General features: G+C 39.7%; 1 protein-coding gene across 1 annotated transcript in view; it reads left to right on the forward strand.

Annotated features, from left to right (window-relative positions):
• prlr (prolactin receptor) overlaps nucleotides 1-21,542 on the forward strand; it is a 196,911-nt gene that overhangs the window by 28,795 nt on the left and 146,574 nt on the right. The window contains exon 4 of the mRNA XM_062972495.1: nucleotides 5,129-5,172. The gene's annotated coding sequence lies outside the window, so the exon portion shown is untranslated. The remainder of the gene's footprint in view (nucleotides 1-5,128; nucleotides 5,173-21,542) is intronic.

The following is a 21,542-nucleotide window of genomic DNA, read 5'->3' on the forward strand; positions in this document are numbered from 1 at the left end:
GCGTGGGATGGGTTGCTATTCACTTTATGCTTGGAATAGAGATACTTCTATCTCTTACATTAATAAGTGCTTCCAAGTTTGGGTCCCCAGATATTGTTGAACATCAGTTCCCAGCAGTCCCAATCATTTTGGTCAATGATCAGATCTTCAACGAATTGCAGTCCAACATCATTTGTGGACCCAACTTTGGGAACTAACCTGATACCCTAAGGGAGATTCAATGCTCAGTCAGCCAGTATGCATATAAAGGGTAGGGGATGACTATTTATCCTTTGCCTAGGCAACAAAATCTCTTGTGCCAGATTAAGTAGACATATACCTCTACCTATTCTTCCATTGTGTTGTTGCTGTTTTGGGTCTTCATTTTTTTATTTCTGGCAAATTTGCAGTGACCCTAGCACAGTGTTTTTGTGGGAAGACTGGTTCATATGGAGTTTGCTATTGATTTCTTCTGAGGCTGAGAGAACATGACTTGCCCACAATGGAGTCTCATGGCCTGGTCTTCAGTAATCCAGCATTCAAATCCTGACACTTCACTGGCTCTATGCTTCAGTTATAGATCTCTGTGATCCACTCCATCCATCCTTTAGGCTTTCCTTGATAAAGCAGCTGCTTTGCTGTCAGGTTGTATCTCATTAGCCATGATCAAAAACCCATTTGGCTCCAGATAATTTAGACTCTCTTCACATCCCAGCATGTACTTGCCATTTTCACATCATCAGCTTTTCCCACCGCAGACAACTTTCTGTCTGCTCATCTTTCTTTCCTGAATTGTTTTGGCTTGAAGTTTCGTCATCATTGTAGGATCCCTTTCTTGTCATTTTTTAAAAGTTTCCATGCGTCAATAACTGCTGCTTGCTGGAGGGGAAATGGTTTTTAGCCCACCTTCCCAGCCACTTTTTACGATGTTTTATTTTTTTAAAAATCAGTAAAGTTTTATCACCTCTAACTAAGGAGTGAGTCATAATTGTAATGGGGATTCTCACCAACTAATTATGCTTATTCCTGACTATATTATTGACATAGATTAAAAGGGAGGAAAAAGAAATTAGACTTGTTATTTATTCTTCTTGCTGCCCTCTCTTGCTTGATTATATGGCTACCAGAATCTGTTTGAATTGTTGTGGTTTAGTTCAGTGTGGAAGGGGAATAATTTGGGATGATGGCCCACACTTATCCTTTCTACCTCTCTCTTTAGGTAGGATGATTATAAGAATGCCATCTTTAGGATTACACCAAACCTTGGATTCTAATTTTGGCCCCAAAGGTGTTTTGGACACATTAACATCGGGGCAGGGGCTCATGGCATGCAAGGACACCCTAAAAACCCTAAGGTATCCCTTAGCAATTCTTATAACTTTTTTGTTACAAGAGCTCTGCCAACTGCTGGTCAAAGTGCTCAGTATGATCTATAAAGTAACATAAGATGACCCAGGTATAGCAAATCATATTGTCATGATCATGTTCTGTAGTTGATGGTGGTTGGTGGTGTCAGGCCTAGCAGTTGGTGATGAAAGGGGTTAATATTGTTGGGAATCATCCTGGACTACTCAAGTCTAGATGTAGTTAGATAGATGATAGAGTTAGATTGAGGGAATCCTTTCCCTGTTTCCAAAGCATGCCTAGACAGGCTTTACTGTGTTTCACTCTATCCTGTTTACGTCACATCCCTTACTTTGAAGTTAGTAGAAATGTGAATCTTTAGGGACACTAACTTCTCATTGGTCAGAATGTCTTTTATGGCCCCAATAAACTGGACCATGAGGTTGGAACAATTTTGGTTCACTCTTCCCCCTTTGTTCTTCTAGCTAACAAGAAGCATCTCACCATCTCTCCTAGCAAGATGTAACTATTTAGATGTTTGTTATTTTTCCTTTCTTATTTTTCCTTAGAAACCAGTCTAGAGTAGACAGCTCCCAAGCCTTTCTATCTACAATGGAGTTCTTTTTACCTGAATAAATACTTTTTGAAATTTTACTGAGACTCTGCAGTCCATTGCAATCCTAAATGATCAAAGGCTTCTCTTTGCTCGCCCCATGTAAATAACTGTTGCATTTGAAAGCTTTTGCTTTTGCTACTCTGCTGATTTTTGGTGGAATCTCCCCCAGAGAGGGTTAAATTGAGTCTAACCACTCAGAGATTACCACAAGAAATATAAGTCTTAGTTCTAAAGGGCTGAGCAATCTGTAAGTAAGAGTTTACAAGTGAAAACAATAGAGGGTGGAGGCATGCAGGAAGTAGGTTGCAGCTGGGTTTTACTGGATATAGGGAGCTGGCCTGGAGACCAATCTTCAGGAGAAGAGCGTTTGTCCTACTTTGGCTGTTGCTGGTTTTCCTCCCAGATTTGTGGATTTTTGGTATCCTGACCTGTCTCCTGAACTCTTGGAACCTGGGATCTATGCGCTGGCTATGACTACGGTATAGATTCTTGATCCTTGGACTTTAATCATTGAACTCTCAGCGTTTGACTGCTGGACTGGACATTTGACAATGGTGTTCGTCTGAACCTGCATTGGCCTTTGCTATCAGTTTTGTTTTATATTTTGTGTGGCTGAGTGCTATTTTTATGTTTTGCTTTTGGACTATGAAAACAGCCGGACAGTAAGTGCTGCTTTAATTAAACAGTTTGACACAAGCTGGGTGTTTGTTTTGGTTCACCTCTGCCTATGTACTGGCAGAGCCCTGGCATCGTGACACATATCTTTACAGTTCAGTTCATCCAGCTCTTCTTTCAGTCACACCACCTTTATGAACATTACTAGCAGAGACACTAAACAAGGCCATCTGGGGTGCATCTACACCAGGCATGGGTAAACTCTGGCCCTCCGGGTGTGTGATGGCACGCACGAACCTTTGGGAAAACTATAGTGTCTGGCTTTATTTGGGGGCTATCTGTATACCTTTTGTTATGATCAAGACTCTTAACATATAAATGCACTTTAGGCAAAATGAAAGTTAACTAAAACTAATTTACTGAAAACAGGAAGAACAAAAGGCTAACTCCACCTGGGACTATTGTAAGGTAGCTTAAAACAATACATTACGAAAGGCGATTTTGCTGGTTGCAGTCATCTCTCTGGAATCCTTGAAAGTCTTTTGCCTCTGATGTAAAGCGATGGATTATAAATTGGTGTTTATAAGCTGTCTTGATCTTCTGCTTTCTGAAACTTGAGCAGACCACAAGCTTCTGTTGTCTCTGGAACTGATGGTATGTGAATACTGCTAAATGCAGGCACTAAGGATGCCTGTTTGGATTGCTGGGCCTAAGATTGCCAGACAATGACCAGGCCTTTAATCACTGTAGCTCTGATGCAGAAAGAAAAAGGAGCCTAGCAAGAAAACACTCAACAGACAAATGGAACAGACCAACTAAGACTGGCCTCTAGCGGGATTTTATGTTCCATCCCAAAACTAATACAAATGGAGGTATCTACACTATTGGGAAAACAGAGGGAACTGAAGCAAAGGAGCAGAAAAGACAGAGCCAACACTTCATAGGGTGTTTTGGAGTTCAACTCCCAAAATTCCTAACAGCTATCCAGAGGGCCAAAGCTTGCCCATGTCTGATATACACTGTAGAATGAATGCAGTCTGGCACCACTTTAACAAGTATGGTTCAAGACTATGGGATCATGGGAGTTATAATTTTACAAAGTCTTTAGCCTTTTCGACCAAAGAGTGCTGGTGGTTCACCAAACTACAGATCCCAGGATTGAGCCATGGCAGTTAAGGTAGTGTCCAACTGCAATAATTCAACAGTGTGGATGCACTGCTAGATGGTTGAATCTGGGCTCTAATTCCCTCTTCAGAAAGGTTAGAATGATTCGCTCAAGGACAGGCAAAGATTTGTTTCATTAAAAACAGAAGGTTATTAAAGAAAGATATTTTAATGTGGGTGCTGTAGTTTAATCATGCTTTTAAAATTAAAAACTGCTTTTTATCATTTTATCTCCATGCTTTAAATGTTTTTTTCAGTATTATTCATTGTTTAATTCCATTTTAATTTTGATCTTTCCCATGTTTTGATTGTTTTTTTCCCCCTCTAAGGCACTTTGAGTCCCTGTTTTGGGGGAAAAGCAGAGTTTATTTAATTTAAATGAGTTGATAAAAGAAATAATGTGGCCTGTGGCACAATTCCCAGGACTGGCAAAATAAAAACTGGAGACTTCAGAAGAGGGACTTTTAGTGGGTGTTTATTGTCACTTAATCAGGTAACAAGCAACAATTTCTGAAATTAAAGGTACAGGAGTCCACTCCAGTTTTCACTCTGACAACCCTGGCAGCCTGTATTCCTACTGCACACACTATGCATGGGTTGAGTATAGTTCCCTTCCCTCCTCTTTCTGTGCTAAAACCTTTATTTTTAGAATGATTGTGATTCTCAAGAGAGAATTTAGAAAAGATGTTCAAGTTGATGGAGAGAAAAAAGTGAATAACACACAGCGAAATCTCTGGCACAACTTTTGTTAACAGAAAACCTCCAATCACATTTGAAGAGCTCTTCTCAAATCAAAAGAAATACAGAAAATGTAATTGCATATACTGGCTAAATAATGTATGATTATTACTGTGACGAAGAAATCCATCATCCATTTTCTACATCTGCAGTGGCTCCACAATTAAGCGGTCCTGCCAAACGTTTCAATTTCTGCACTTTTCAAAGGAAATTATATATACAATGTTTAGTGGGAAGATTGTGATTTTTAAAAAAATCTGCCTCTTGGAGATTTCTTAATAGAAAGTGCAAATTGTTTTCTGTTTGATATTTAAAAGGAATTGAAATGTATAAATGCTGTTAAAGGAAAAAATAAAGGGGCACAAACATTCATGTTGTACTCTGATTATGTATAGGGGTAAAGGTTTTCCCCTGACGTTAAGTCCAGTCATGTCTGACTCTGGGGGTTGGTGCTCATCTCCATTTCTAAGCCGAAGAGCCGGCATTGTCTGTAGACACCTCCAAGGTCATGTGGCTGGCATGACTGCATGGAGCGCCGTTACCTTCCCGCCGGAGCGGTACCTATTGATCTACTCACATTTGCATGTTTTCGAACTGCTAGGTTGACAGGAGGATTAAGTATACATTTTATGTATACATTTTAATATTTATTCTTCTGCCTTATTTTCCTAGATATTTACATCATATAATCCTACCAAGCGGTTCATCTGTTGGCTGTAAGTACTTCTTTCTTCTCCTTTCCAAGACAGCTGTCAAAAGTTATAGAAAAGATCATAGGGGCTGTGATATCATTAAAATCATTGTGAAATCATTGTAGCTATATGGAGTTGCATAACATTTCTAGTTCCCACAAATATTTCTTTGAAGACACACATTTCCACCTACAAGGAATGTTATTTTTTACTAACGGAATAGCTCTGATTTTAAAACTGATTGACATTGTGTTACTATTATTGATAGAAGAAGATTTTAAGTTTCTACCTAGTGGGGGGAACCAAGTAAAACTCATATGAAAAGCAATGTCAGAGTAGGAAGCGCTCCAGAGAAGAAGAGGGTAAAAACAGGAGAGGGCTATATATGTATTTCACCAATCCCAATTGTTTGATCCAACTAAAATAAACTCATTGAATTAAGTCAACAATTATGTAAGTGCCATTAATGCAATTGTTCTCCTTTAGACTTGGATTGGGGCCAATGTGGGTACAGTAGAAACAAATCAAGAGAATATTCAGTCTGTTGTCAGTCTCCAGTCTTTAAGAAAACCCCTTCCCAGTCCCTTGTTATAGTTCTCTTGTTACATAAATAACTAAAGGTTGAATCTCCCTTATCCAGATATCTGAAATACTCTAAGCCAGGGGTTCCCAAACTAAGGCCTGTGGGTTGGATGTGGCCCTCCAAGGTCATTTACCCAGCCCCTATCCTAATCTTTAGACTTAGGGTTGCCCTCAGTCTCATCAGCCAAAAGTAAGCCCACACTTCCCATTGAAATGCTGATAAATTTATGTTGGTAAAAACTGTTCTTCATTTTTATTATTTTTTCATGTTTTTGCACAGTAGATAAGATATGTGCCATGTACATAGGAATTTGTTCGTGTTTTTTCCAAACTGTAGTCTGAGGGGCTTTGAACTGGCCCTCGGATTAAAAAGTTTGGAGACCTCTGTTCTAAAATATGAAACTTTTGGGAAAGAGAGAGAAAGATAAAAGTCTACAATCTACAAAAATATACCCACACACAAAAAACAAAACAAAAAAAGTGTAAAATTCTCTTAAAAAAATAAAATATGAAACTTTTGGCAGCCAGTGGCCACTACTGTCTTTGGGAAAGGGCGCTAGTCACACATCCAGCATCCTCCGAGTTTCCCCTCAAGGAGCCCTGAGGATGGAAAAGGAAGAGGTGGGGGAGGCAAGGTGACACAACCCTTTTAAAAAGCAAAGTTCTAGACTTTTCTAACTCAGCCCATGGAAGCATGTGGTTTTTATGGCAAGCATGTAATGGCCTCATTAGGTAACACCTATATCTAGTCAAGAGAGAATAAAAAACTATTTGTGGGTGGGTTGATGAAGATCTTCCCTCCCTTCCCAGCTACTATGCTAAAAGGGTAGAAAGTATGCTGATAGACGGGGAAGTGTCAGGAACATATGTTTTTTGTAGGAACCTTATGTAAGTGTTGACCTCTCTGCCCCCCTTCTCTTTTTTCTGCTAAGTTTCCAACAGTAGTTGGACAGGGACTTCTTGAGTGAGAGCTCAGTGACCAATGGATGTGTGACTAACCCCCTTTCCCATTCTCTCTCATTCACTATGTACAGTAGAGTCTCACTAATCCAAGCCTCGCTTGTCCAAGCCTCTGGATAATCCAAGCCATTTTTGTAGTCAATGTTTCCAATATATCGTGATATTTTGGTGCTAAATTCGTAAATACAGTAATTACAACATAACATTACTGCGTATTGAACTACTTTTTCTGTCAAATTTGTTGTATAACATGAGGTTTTGGTGCTTAATTTATAAAATCATAACCTAATTTGATGTTTAATAGGCTTTTCCTTAATCTCTCCTTATTATCCAACGTATTCGCTTATCCAAGCTTCTGCCGGCCCGTTTAGCTTGGATTAGTGAGACTCTACTGTATATACAAATACAGGTATTCCAAAATCAAAAAAATCTCTGGTCCTAAGCATTTTGGATAAAGGAGACTTAACCTGGAATTTGTATGTTTTTAATGTGTACACTGCCCAGAAAACATTAGTTAAGGGGTGGTTTTAGAATATGATATTCATATAAGTGTTAAGACCTAAATTCAGTTATTAGTGATGATTTGTTCTGATTTTTCCCTCCATGGGCAGGTTGTAACAGAATATTTGGGAAGTTATATTTATTCTCTGTATGTGGTACATTGTGATTTAAATTGCATGTGCCAGTCTGCATGTCAGAACTTTTAAAATTAAATTTTAAAAATATCTTTCAGAATCTGCCAGCCAATATAGCCAGTGGCCATGCTAACTGGTCTAATGTGGGAGTTTTAATCCACAAAGCAACCTTTCCAAATGTTGATGTTTAGGGTGGATATATGGACAATTTTGATTTATTGCATAAGATTGGTCTTGAAGGACCTTTGTTCTGTTCCATATTCATAATCCTTTCCAAATAATTCTGAAGAACCTTTTGAATCATTAAGTTAAATTGCCTCTCATACAACAGTTTAAAAAGATATTTAATCCTCTTAATGAAAAAAGGTCCTCAGAAATTTCAATGTAAAGTTCTGCCAGTGGAGTGCTTTGAATGATTGTCTTCTGCAAATGTGTCATATTTCCCACGATTACATACAACTGCACACACACACACTCCATTTTTATTCCCAGTGGGTCAGTTTTCCTTTTTTCACCAGGCATTCGCTCACTAGTATTAGATAATATCAGTTCCTTGCCATGTTGTCCTGTTCCTCAACATTAAAACCATACACATATTCATTTGTTCCATAGATTCCAAATGACATATCTTCCAAATGGTTGTACTCCCAATGTTATTGTTTCTCTTCGCTTATTTTTTGCCATCCTAATTCCTGCTCTAATTTGTAGCTGTTATGAGAGCCTCTGTCACAAATGCAGCACAACCCATTGAAGACAAAAAAATAAACATAAAGCATGTCTGTTTTGTCCAGCTTGATGGAGTAGCCTGTGAGAGTTTTGCTGAGAAGAATGCTGCCCCGCCAGTTTTCTGCCTTATCTGTCTATCTATCTGATTCAAGAGGCCCATCTTTAGACAGTACTGTTCTGTAGAGTTCCTGGAAAATGTACAGTCCTTGTCAATTTCACCTCACTTTACCTTGAACCACAGTTTTTACTATTTGTAGAGATGACAGGAAGAAAGTCTAATCAGTGTCTCCCACATACACATTAATTTCTGTATGTTCCCTCTTCTACAACTAGGGACATGTCCAAGGGGTTTCACATCCTTTCTGAGAATTCTCCATTCTGGGAACAAAGATTTTTGGTATTTTGTTGTAATGTTTAGTGTTTAAGATTTCCAGGTGAATTTCAGCATAGGCTGCTTGTTGTGCAACCAAGTAACAAAGAGCATCTGTTGGAATTCCCTCTTCTACATAATTATTAAAGATACAGGAACCTTACACAGTTTCCACTCTGGCAACACTGTGAAAGTGGTTCACATTTCATTGAGTGGCTGCTTTTGCACGATGTGATGATCAGAAGACTTGGCTAAGGAGCCATCTTGTGCACAGTTAAAATCAATTGGCCATATTGCCTGGGGCTTTTCAAGCATTGCAGTTCAAAATATTCATTTATTTACTTTATTTTTATCCCGCCTTTCTACCAACATAGGGACTCAATAATAATAATAAAACTTTATTTGTATCCCACCCTATCTCCCCATGGGGACTCAAGGAAGCTAACAGCAAAATGGAGACTTTTCCAAATCTGTTAAGGAAATTTCCAAAATGCTCCTAAATAGGCTTGACAATTTTCAAAGAGTTCTGTGTAGCTCTTCAGGCTTGCTATGTAATGCTAATAGCTGTCATCAGTGCATCCAGAAACTCTGCCAGAGGCTGCCCAAGACTAGAAATGGGTACAAGCAATAAGGGATGGGGCAGAATGAGGGCATTTCCCCTCCAAATAAGAATGCCAACCCCCAAAGAAATTTTTCTTCAGTCCTCACGTTTCCTGGATTGCAATGAAAGAGGCATTAAAATGCAGCCCAACTAAAAAACAGTTTTGGTGTCTTGGTTTTTATGCTTGCTCCTAAGATTAATTGGGGCACTGATTCAGAAAATTGTGTTGGACAGGCCACATCAACTCTAGTTTCTTAGATATGGTTGTCATGATTTTCTGTGGGCAAGCAGATGAAGACTGGTACATGACATATGTCTCAAAAACTAGAGCTGATAGCAGGAAACCAGTGCCGTTTTTGGAATTAGCAGGTCAGATATACCCAAAACAGGTCTGACATTTGATGCACCAAAATATGTGTTCTTTCACACCTAAAGTTCTTGTATTTGCTGCTCTCCCATTCCCTAGGTCGCTTTGCTTGCCTCTTTGGTTTGGATGCCCAAACTGTATTGCTAAGTGATCTTCTGAAGGTTTAAATTACTGCAGTGTCAGAGTTTAGAGAATAAAGGAAAAGTTCACTTGGAGGCTAGAATTCTTATTTGGAGTAACAATGCCCTCATTTTGTGCCCATTTAGCAATGCCATTGTAATGTTGGACTATGACTCTGGAGACAAGGGTTCAAATCCTCATTTAGCAATGGAAACCCACCACTTGACCTTGGCCATTGGCAAACTCTTTGTGAACAAATCATGTAGACTCCCCTTTATTTATTTATTTTTATTTATTTACAGTATTTATATTCCGCCCTTCTCAAGCCGAAGGGGACTCAGGGTGGATCACAATGTACACATACAGGCAAATATTCAATGCCATATTAACATAGAGACAGAGACAGACACAGAGGCAATTTAACCTTCTTCCAGATTCCTGAGGAGACGCTCGATTCCGGCCACAGGGGGAGCAGCTGCTTCATCATCCACTGTGACATCTTGATGGATACTTCCTCATTCCAAACGGCAGCTGTATGATTTTTATGGTGCTGTAAATTAGTTAATTTTGCCTCCCCGCAAAGCAGTACTTAAATTCCTACTTGATAGATGCAGCTATCTTTCAGTTGCTTAGGTCAACAACGAGCAGGGGCTATTATTTATTTTAATTGTCGGGTGCTCACCCCGACATGGGCTGGCCCAGAACTCGACCTCTTGGTCAGAGTGATTTATTGCAGCTGGCTACTTAACCAGCTGCGCCACAGCTCGGCGCAGGAGAGAAAAGAGAGGAAAAGAGTGGAACAAAACCCAGGACTCTGTTTTTCCCCCAGAGTATGCCAATGAAAGGAATCCATTTGAAATAATCTGATTATGATGGTTATTATAAACATTATTCAAATCCCACATTACTCTCCAAAACCACAACTCAAGGCAACTCCCAAATTAAAATATATAACCCACAAAAGATGGGCATTAGAATATTATCAACATTAAAAGCAATTTGAAACATATAATTAAAAATAATGAAATGGTGGATCTCTAATTCTGGAAAGAGTTATCAACTCAAGTTTACTGCTGCAGTCACAAAGGCTGCCGATACTGGGATGAAATGGATCCTAAGTGGAAACTCCAAATATAATGTAAGTTGTCACAGTGTTCCAGCTTCTATGTCAGAAATGATCTACAGAAAGAAAGATTATTGTCTAAATATTTCAACACTAAAATTGAAATGTTTATAAGGCCTTTGAAGAAATCTATAAGAATGGAGTGAAGGAGGACAGAAATGGGAAATGTGTCTGTGTTCAAAAGACTATTAAAATGCACAGTACTTGTGTAAATAAAGTTCATCACATCATTTTCTTCTTGGTTCTAGAGATGTGAAAAATTCCTTGCTTCAATTTTATTGCTTTTTTCCCATCTCTCACCTGCCTCCTCCTTTTCTTTGCCGGATCATACAAGACACAGGAATTTGTATGTATTGCCCTTATAAATCCCAAGGTCCGATTTGCATGTAGTACTGCGAAGTCACATCCTGTGCTGGATTTACCATTGTGCTTAGGTGTACTTAAGCACAGGTCCAATTGGCCAGGGCCCCCCATCTTCCTGACAATTTTTTTATGATGGATTTTGCTGATGTGGTGCAATTCTTAATTTGAAGGCATTCTGTTTCGTAGTGATTCAAGACATAATGATAAGAGTTGATAGTCTATGGGAGTGTGCCACAAAGCAGGCAGTGTAGGTCTACCAGGCCTCCCTCCTTCAGGGCCCAAGGAAGGGACCTCAGAACGTAACTAGCACAGGGCCTCATTTGTCCTAAATCCGGCTCTGGTCACATCTTCCCCATAGTTTATCATTTGGAGTTTGTGGCCTAAATGTAGAATTTTGCATTTGTTTCTCAGTTGTGTGCAAACCTGATCAGTACTGTATTTCCTCCACCCAGTCATCTAAGTCGGTGGCTCCCAACCTTTAGTCTTCCAGGTGTTTTGGACGTTAGTTCCCAGAAATCCTAACAGCTGGCTGGGCTTTCTGGAAGTTGGTCCTAAGCAACTGGAGGACCAAAGAGGACTCAGAGCAATGGGTTCAAATTACAGGAAAGGAAATTTCACTTGATAATTAGGAAGAACTTCATGACCGTAAGAGCTGTTCAACAGTGGAACTCTCTGCCTCAGAGCATGGTGGAAGCTCCTTCCCTAGAGCCTTTTAAACAGAGACTGGATGGCCATCTGTCAGGTGTACCTTGATTGTGCTTTTCCTGCATGGCAGGGGGTTGGGCTAGATGGCCCATGTAGTCTCTTCCAACTCTATGATTCTATGAAACTTACAACAATTGTTGACAACTCTTTGAACACAGTTTCCCATCCGGTTATGTGTCCATCTGCCAATGTTCCCATCTATTGTATGTAAAGACAGTTTAATAACCAAAATATTATGAGGGACCTTATCAAATACTATGCTGAAATCTAGGTCCTATTTACACTGCCATATAAATCAATTTCGGAATGCAGTCTAACTGTATTATATGGCAATGTAGACTCATATAATCCAGTTCAATGCAGTTAAACTGCATTCTGAAATTGCATTATATGGCGGTGTAGATGGGGGCCCCAGATAAATTACATCCACAACATTTCCACAAATTTGCAGGATTTGTTCTTAACTAACCTCTGTTGGCTCCTACAGATGATTGCATTGTCGTCAAGATATTAGCAAAGAGACTCCTCTACCAACCAGTATAATATTTTTCCTGGTATTATGATTAAGCTGACTGGTCTTTAGTTTCCCCTTTTTTTAGGAGGTGAACAATGTTTGTCCTTCTCCAGTCCTTTGGCATCTTACCTGTTTGTCAAGATGACTCAAAAGTGATGTCAGGAGGTTTAGCAAATGCATCACCAAGTTTCTTCAGTACTTTGGGGTAAAATTCATCTGACCCTGCAAATATGAATCAGTATAGGTTAGCTATATGATTTCCTATTAATTCCTATCCATCTTGATGTGTCATCCAAACCCCTTGCCAAAGTCTCTTCTGCTGCATGAAGGCACGTAAATGTCTTCTTAGGGAAAACTGAAGCAGGATAAACATTGAGTAGTTCTGACTTTTAATTGTAATCTGTTAGCATTTGGTCTTCCTTATTGAACGGCAGCCCCACTGCCTCCTGGTTATTCTCTTGCCTTGAAAAATCTTGCTCTTTGCCTGCCTTGGTAGTCTCTGCTTATTTTGAGCTTTAGCTTTCCTTTTACTATTTTTGCAATTTTGGGCTATACATCTGTACTTTTCTTTGGTGAATTGTCCTTCCTTCCATTCCATATATATACATATACTCAGTTTTCTTTTCACTTCCTCCTTGAGGTTTTTTTTACAGCCACGTTTTTCAAATATTTCACATTCTCTTCTTCTATGGGATTGTGCTTTTTGCAGCTTTTTCTTCAAGAATGTCCTCCCTTGCTCTGTGTCTTTTTCCTTTAGCACGTCTAGCCATGGCATTCCACCAAGTAAGTCCCTGAACTTGTTAAAATCAGCTCTTCTGAATCTGATATCAGTATCTGACTATGTTGTTCTTTGCCCTGATCCACAGTTGTGAATTCTAATATTATATGGTCACTTCCTCCTGAAATGTCAAATCCTCCCTTTTGGTTAGGATCACATTCAGGATTGCTGATCCCCTTGTTCCTTCCCCTACATTTCGAAATAGGAAATTATCTATAAGGCACAGCAGGATTTGTTTTCTGGCAGGTATCAGGGTAATTGAAATCTGCCATAACTACTAATATTTGCATCTTGGAGATTTCTGGATTTCCTTTCTTGGTTTGGTGGCTTGCAGGAAACTCCTAGCACAATATTGCATTTATTTATATCTCTATTTCTTTTTACACTCTTTTACTGTTACTTTTACTGATGTTAACAAGTTCAGGGACTTTCACTCTGATCACTCTCATGGATTTCTGTATAACTGAATTTTTCCTTGACCTGTAATGCCGTTCCCTCTCCTTTTCTACCATATATGCTTCTTTTGAATAGATTCTACCTTTTAATTGCATCATTCTGGCCATGAAAACCATCCTACTAGGTCTCCGTTATACCTGTAAAATCATATTTAGCAATAACAAATTAGCAGCATGCAATAACATCCTGAAGAAACTTACTGGCAGGTGCAGACCCAAAATTAATGAGAACATCAGCCCGGGCCTTGTTCCTACTCAACTGCTGAGTATGCCTGCCCTGCTTGGCACAGGTCTGCCCATGCAAAGCAGGTGAAAATAGCACTGAACAAAATACGCAGAATAATCACATGATGTCTTAAACCTACACCTGTTGATAGACTCTATAAGCTAGCTGGTAATTCCCCCCCCCCCCCCCCCCGCGCGATTGTGCTATGGGAAGTTGCTGCTAACTGCAAGAGAAATCAGGTTGAATACTGTGAAAGCCATCCACTGCAGACTCAAATCAAAGAAAAGCTTCATGAGAACCATCACTCCTCGTAATGTTCCTCCAACAACAGCAAGACTATCCCTCTGGGCAGCTAAGCCAGGAAATCCCACCAAGGATCTTCTCCAGTGGTAAACCAAGAATGTACAACAGACTCAGAAGCAGATCGGGCAGATCAAAAAACAACCTGGCAAAATGGCACTACCTAGTAGAATCCTTCACCATATGTGACTGTGGAGAAGGACAAACAACTCTGCATCTGTATGCTTGTCCACAATGCGCTGCCTCATGCACAGAGGAAGAATCGTTTAAAGCTACAGACAATGCAGTCACTGTTGTCCATTTTTGGTCTAAAATTATTTAGCTGCTTGTGCTCCCTCTATTTTATCCATTTTATACTTATCTATGCAATGCTTTTGACATGAAATAAATATTTACCTTCTTGCACTAGAACTTCAAGCTCATCTTGTTTGTCTCCCAAACTCTAACACACTGGTATATAAACATGCAAAGCTTTGTTTGTTCTCATCTGTTAATTTACTGTCAGTTTTTCTGTCGATCCCATTATGCTCCAGCTTCTCCTCTAGAATTCATATCTTGGTGTTTAGGGCTTTCCCCTGGACTGATGTTTGAGCCATCATCTCCACCAATTTAGGTTAAATCTCTCTTGATATTGATTTTTCATGCTACTTCCAAAGGCATTCTTCCTAATCTTTGAGAGGTGCAGTCTGTCTATGTGAGTATGGCTGCACCTCTCAAAGACTAGGAAGACTATTGTATTTTGTCTAAGAAGTACACACCATAGTCCTAGAACAGGCCTACATAACCTGTGACCCTCCAGGGATTTCAGCTCCTAGAATTCCTGACCATTGGACACGCTGGCTAGGGCTTCTGGGAGTTGGAGTCCTAAACACCTGAAAGGCCACAGGTTGTGCAGGCCTGTCCTCAGAGTTAAAGCTGCTCCATCCACACTTTCTACAGAGCCAGCCATTCACTTATAGTATAGTCCTCTATCCTTCATTAGCAGAATTGACAAGATCATCATCAATCATTTTGGGTTCCTACCCCAAGTTTCATAGTTAGAGGCAATCTGCTCAGATGTATTCCTTGTTTCATCTGAAAATCATGTCTGGAGGAATGATCCTTCACTTTTCTGGAAGAGTGTATTCCTTTGAAATGGGAAAAGAAATTCAGGCCACACACACTCGAGGCCTTGCAGGTGGCCCATGGGATATGTGCAACAACTCCCCCATTCTAAAAGATGTTTGTATATGTTGTCCAATCACATGCATTTATTTATTTTTGTTTGTTTATATGTATGGAGTATAAGAGGACAGATTGCTGCCCTAAAAAGCTTATGGTTTAAAAATTGATATAGTAACAAAGGAGTTTTTTTTTCATGTGAGGAGCGACTTGAAAAACTGCAAGTCGCTTCTGGTGTGAGAGAACTGGCTGCCCAGGAGATGCCCAGATATTTTACCATCCTGTGGCATGCTTCCCTCATGTCTCCATATGGGAAGCTGGAGCTAACAGACGGGAACTCACCCCGCTCCCCGGATTCAAACCACCAACCTTTTGGCCAGCAGTCCTGTCGGCACAATGATTTAACCAGGGGCTCCTTAACAAAGGGTGAGGAGGAGAGTGAAAGCACTAGGAAGATATAAACCATGGTGAAATATGTACTTATTTCAGGGGGACACACATATTTAACTGTAGCTCTTCCTCTGACACCAGCAGAGGAAAAGAGTTAAGGCATGAAGTCATTGCTCAAAAAACTAGAGAATACATAAAAGTGAATTATTATAATGTTAATGTTTCTTTGCACAGTGATCCAAATCCTATAATACGTTAAGGTTAACACAGAGGTCCACTGCCGGGTAAACGTGAGATGTTAGCTATTTAAAAATCATTCTTACCATAAAGCTGACTCCAGAGCATCTGATGTTTAGGGAGTATTCAAGAAACAATAATTAAAAGTAATTTTCAGCAAAGATAGCAAGATAAACCTAATCCTAACTGCCATAAACTGACAAAGTTACAGCTCTGGCCAAAAGCCCGCATCAGGTTTGTGTTATGTAAATCTACTTTCTTATGTTAAGTACTGATTGATTACAGCCTTTGGCTGGATGGCTAGCCTTGTGCAACTAACTACATATAGGCCAGTGTGCTTGCATGGCCTCCCTTTGTGCAATAAAGAAAGCACAGCGTATATTTCTGCCATTTCAGAAAAGAAAATAGTACAGGGAACAAACGGGTTAATAGGTATGGGCCATTCAAACATTCCTAGCTCCATGTGAAATGCATGATATGCAAATATCTGCTTACATATGCAACTGTTAATATATTTGTTATGTAACATCAAAGATAGTACAGCTGCATGCATAATGCAATTTACTTGTAAATAGTATTCCTGAAATGCATCAGTGTTGGTTAGTACTTGGATGATTCTGTATGCTATATTTTAGAAGAACTGGCAAAACCACCTCTGAGTATCCCTTGCCTAAGAAAACCCTATAAAATTCATGGGGTTGCCTTAAGTCAACAAGTAATCTGAAGGCACACACCTAGGTGATACCAACAGGTAGTAGTACTACCAGAATTAAGGGTGAGGAACATAAAGTGTGGTCCTCCAGATATAATTGGATTGCATATCTCATCATTCTTTATCATTGGCTATTTTGCCTAGTACAGTTGGGAGTTATAGTCCAACAACATCTGGAGGGGCAGATGCCCAAAAGGTAGGAATGAACTTGGCATATTTACTGAACTAGATCTGGAACACAGGACTGCAAAAAAAAAAAAAGTTTCAGTTTGAAGCCAGGGAGTAACACAGGTCAAGGAAAAATGTAGGAAAGCAGGTCAAGTAGATCAAGAGAGATGAGGCCCCCAAACAAACAAGATTAGGAACAGGAATTTGCAACACATAGTGAGCTCTGAAAAGTAATCAGAGAGGTTGTAATAGGATAAGCAGCCGCCAAGGTACAAGAACAACAAGCACAAGACAAAAACACTTCTTTTTCTGGGACACAGTGAAGTCGGGCAGGAATGAAGGGAGTTTTAATACAGTCAGCATTTTTTTAAAGATTGGAAGCCTAATTGTATATTCATTCTCTAGTCAGGGACCATTATTATCGGGGAGAAAACGTATTTCATTATTTCACTTGCCTTCTTCCTGACAATCTTTGTTCATTATATTATTCCCTCACTCAAATCAAAGTTTAATTAATTACACAATACTTAAGCTTCTGTCTACCCTATTTTTGCAAACTCATATTTCTGGGGTGTGGGGGGTTACCCCTCTTTCTCTATTGCCCCTTCCCTTTTTAGCAGACTTTACAGAATCCTCTGGACAGTTGGTTCCTAGTGGTTATTTCCTTTTTTCTCACAATGACCTGGACATTGTGCCATTTCAGGGCATTTCGGGGGAGATTATTATCTCCAGTATAGCCATCTTTCCTGTCTTGTCTGTTTGCAGTAGTTGGCCTTTTTTTTTGGCAATTATGAATGAATGAATGAATGAATGAATGAATGAAACTTTATTTATAGCCTGCCCTATTTCCCCAAAGGGACTCAGGGCGGTTCACAACAAAATATACAATGGCAAACATTTAATGCTGACAGTAATGCCACTTTGAGTCCCCTTTGGGGTGAGAAGGGCAGGATATAAATATGGCTACTACTACTACTAGTAGTAGCAAATACATGAACAAATCTATAAACAAATCAGGAACAACTTAGTAAATTATAAATCAACATAAATGAATGAGACATAAAATAAGTCCACATAATTACAGTAAAGTCTCACTTATCCAACGTAAACGGGCCAGCAGAACGTTGGATAAGCGAATATATTGGATAATAAGGCGAGATTAAGGAAAAGCCTATTAAGCATCAAATTAGGTTATGATTTTACAAATTAAGCACCAAAACATCATGTTATAGAACAAATTTGACAGAAAAAGTAGTTCAATATGCAGTAATGCAATGTAGTAATTACTGTATTTACGAAATTAGCACCAAAATATCATGATGTATTGAAAACATTGACTACAAAAATGCGTTGGATAATCCAGAACGTTGGATAAGCAAGTGTTGGATAAGTGAGACTCTACTGTACTAACATATGAAATCCTTAAAATCTCTAAAATTCAGCTAAAATTGGTGGGAGGGGAGCAGATGGAAAACAACAAGTTAACATCCTGGGTCAAAACAATATTGAGCAGATGTGTGGTTCTCCATCACCTGCTGGTTTCTCCCTCCCATTAACTCCAGTACCATGGCCAGCGATGTGCTTGAAACTTCTGAAAGACCATGTGAAGGTCATCTACTGTCAAATGGAAGGACTTCTCTTCTGCTGCTTTGGTGTCAAATTCCAAACTGTCATCGATCAAGTGCCAGTTAACACCTTCCAAACAAAGGATCCCCAGGTAACAAGAACCAGGCTTTGAAGCTGCAAGTCTTTATTATATTTCCTCAAGAATTGTTCCGCTTTGGAAGTATCCAGAATAATTTGTCTCTTTGCTTTGTAGAAGAAGGAGACTCCAGCAGGTTTTTTTTTTTTTGGTGGACAAATTTTTTAAAAAAGAAATATCTTTCAGATGGCAATTCCCAGCCAAAAATTATTTTGATAGACTGGTTAGAGCGGACCTATTTCATCAGTTGGATCTATCTATGTGGTGACCTTTTTTTTTTTTTTTACTCATTTTAAAGAACTGATCAGATGGGACTAACTTCCAGGATATCAGTCCTTATAAGTTGAATTCCCTGGAGGAAATATATAAATGTAAATGACAAATAAAAATTTCCCACATTTACTTGATTGAGGCCTTACAGATGAAGATTAGCAATGAGTCTTAGGGTGCATCTACAATGTAGAATTAATTCAGCTTGATACTGCTTTGACTGCCATAGCTCAGTACTATTGAATCCTAGGAACAGTATTTTTGATGAGGTACCAACATTCTTTGGCTTTTTAAAATCCAACTGCAAGTTGCTTCTGGTGTGAGAGAATTGGCCGTCTACAGAGATGTTGCCCAGGGGACGCCCAGATGTGTTACTGGGAGGCTTCCCTCGTGTCCCCATAAGCTAGAGCTGACAGACAGGAGCTCACCCCATCTTGTGGATTCGAACTGGCAACCTTCAGGTCAGCAACCCAACCTTCAGGTCAGCAGTCCAGCCGGCAAAAGGGTTTAACCCATTGCGCCACTGTGGCTCCTTTGGCTGAGAAGACTAAATACATTAAACTACAACCCCCATGATTCCATAGCATTGAGCCAAGCTAGGTAAAGTGGTGTCAAACTGCATTAATTCTACACTGTAAATGTATCCTTTATAGCATTGAGCAGCCTGGATCAAACACTGGAAGAAGGGCGGTGAAACATCGGGTGCAATATGATGGAAAAAATGAGCAATACAAATGAAAAGAGCAAATAATTCCATCTGAAATGTTGTATAGATATCTATGGAGAATGTTCTATGGACATCGCAAGCTGTCAAAAGGACAAATAATTCCACCCTAGAGTAAATCAGTAAATCTCAAATCCAAAGCGACTTAATGACAAACAATAAGAACAAAAAGCCTAAATTAGAAGTACAGAGAAGAGGTGGTCAAATCATCCAGCAAAAGGTTTCCACCGTCCAACCACAGAGGCAGCAGCTTGTGGTTCAAAGAAAGATGGAAATAGTTTAAAATGCTTATGGATGCCCAAAAATAACTCTGAGAAAAAGGAAATTTGAGCTACTTTATTTGCTGATGAAAAATATGTTTAATTCCCTATAAAATGTCATGTGGCGTTGTCAAAAATGGTTAATGGGCCATTAACATTTGTCAAATGCGGGAACTGGCCGTTTAATGCTCGGATTTTTTTTTTCAGTACAACCAAAGCTATCATTTCTAGAGACAGCAAAAGTGCTGTGCATTGATGGAACAATTTGTATGTTACCGGCAAGGGAACTGATGGAAACCAAGTATTCCAGAAACAGAATTCATGAAGAACGGATACACGCGTTTATTTTATTCTTTCTTGACAAGGCAAAATTGGATTCAGACAGATGTGTCTTGCTGTAGACATAAAACCTCCCTACCGTAAATACATTATGAGAAGGAAATAATGTTTTAAAACGGCTTTTGTCATCTGTTTGGGTGAATGCTTTTATCATGTTGCTTGAAGACATCCACTATTGCCTTGGGATCCATACCCTCAATGTTTTAAAGAGGAAAAAGACTTTGGGGATTGTCTAATTCAATCTCTTGCTCAGTATGAAAATCTTACGAGCAAAGCTTGGAGAAATTACTGAAATTGATCATTTTGAGTGATTGCAGGAGCTCTAGTCTAAAGAGTAACGTTCCAAGTGGTAGAACATTAAGAAGCCATTAATCCAACCCTAACTGAGACAGGTAACTGCACGGATTTTTGTGCTAGGCGCCTATAGATGTAGCTGTTTCTTCAAAAGCTTGGCTGCTCAATCCTAACCGTTCTTTATACACTGTTTTTGTTCTGGCATTGCCCCTCACGCAGCATCAAATAGCTACGCCAGTTAAAATTTAACTAAGCTATTTGATAAAGCTGATGATAATGGCCTCAAGAGCATGTGAATACATGTTCTGAGTACATATGCCTATCAGGAATCTTATGTCTTGGGCAACAGCTGCTTTTTTGTAAAATGGACTCAAGAACTATATTCAAACAGAGCTCAAGAAAGGTGAATTTTACTGAATGCACAAAATTCAAGATGTACAAAGTAATACATGCAAAATAGGGTGCAGTTGTTTTAGGATTGGGAGGTCATAAATTAAAAGGATCTAGCAATTCTGCAAAGGTTTGGGAATTAAGCAATTTGAAACTCTAAGGATTGCTAAGAGGAAAAGATGAGAGAAATAGAAAAGTTCAAAAGTAGGGGCACAATGTAATACTTTCCCTTTGCACACACATACACACCAGAGAAAAAGATGGGTTGTGAAGCTGTTATATGCAGAGGAGGCAGAGCCGTCCCTAGGCAATTTTTAGGAGTAGGCAGAGAATTTTTGCGCCCCTCCCCAAACCACATCGTGCGACCCTGCCCACCACGTCGCGCGACATGGTGGGCGGAGTGGCGCGGCGGGCGGGGCCAAGCCGTGCGGGCTGGATGGCAGCAGCAGCAAGACCCAGTTTGCAGCGAGAAGGACCAGGTCACTCAATATTTGGTTTATTAAATTATAGTGATATATTAAGGAGCCCTGGGGACGAAGTGTGTTAAAGCGCTGAGCTGCAGACCGAAAGGTCCCAGGTTCAAACCCCGGGAGCGGCATGCGCACCCACTGTTAGCTCCAGCTCCTGCCAACCTAGCAGTTCGAAAACATGCCAATGTGAGTAGATCAATAGGTACAACTCCGGTGGGAAGGTAACGGCGCTCCATGCATTCATGCCGGCCACATGACCTTGGAGGTGTCTACGGACAACGCCGGCTCTTCGGCTTAGAAATGGAGATGAGCACCAACCCCCAGAGTCAGACATGACTGGACTTAACGTCAGGGGAAACCTTTACTTTTTTTAGTGATATCTCAGACAAGCACCCACTTAAGACAGACATGAAAGAAACTCTGTCAATCACCCTTACCTAAAAGGTGATATT

Source organism: Anolis carolinensis, chromosome 2, assembly GCF_035594765.1.
Source record: "Anolis carolinensis isolate JA03-04 chromosome 2, rAnoCar3.1.pri, whole genome shotgun sequence".
Classification (NCBI taxonomy): Eukaryota; Metazoa; Chordata; class Lepidosauria; order Squamata; family Dactyloidae; genus Anolis; species Anolis carolinensis.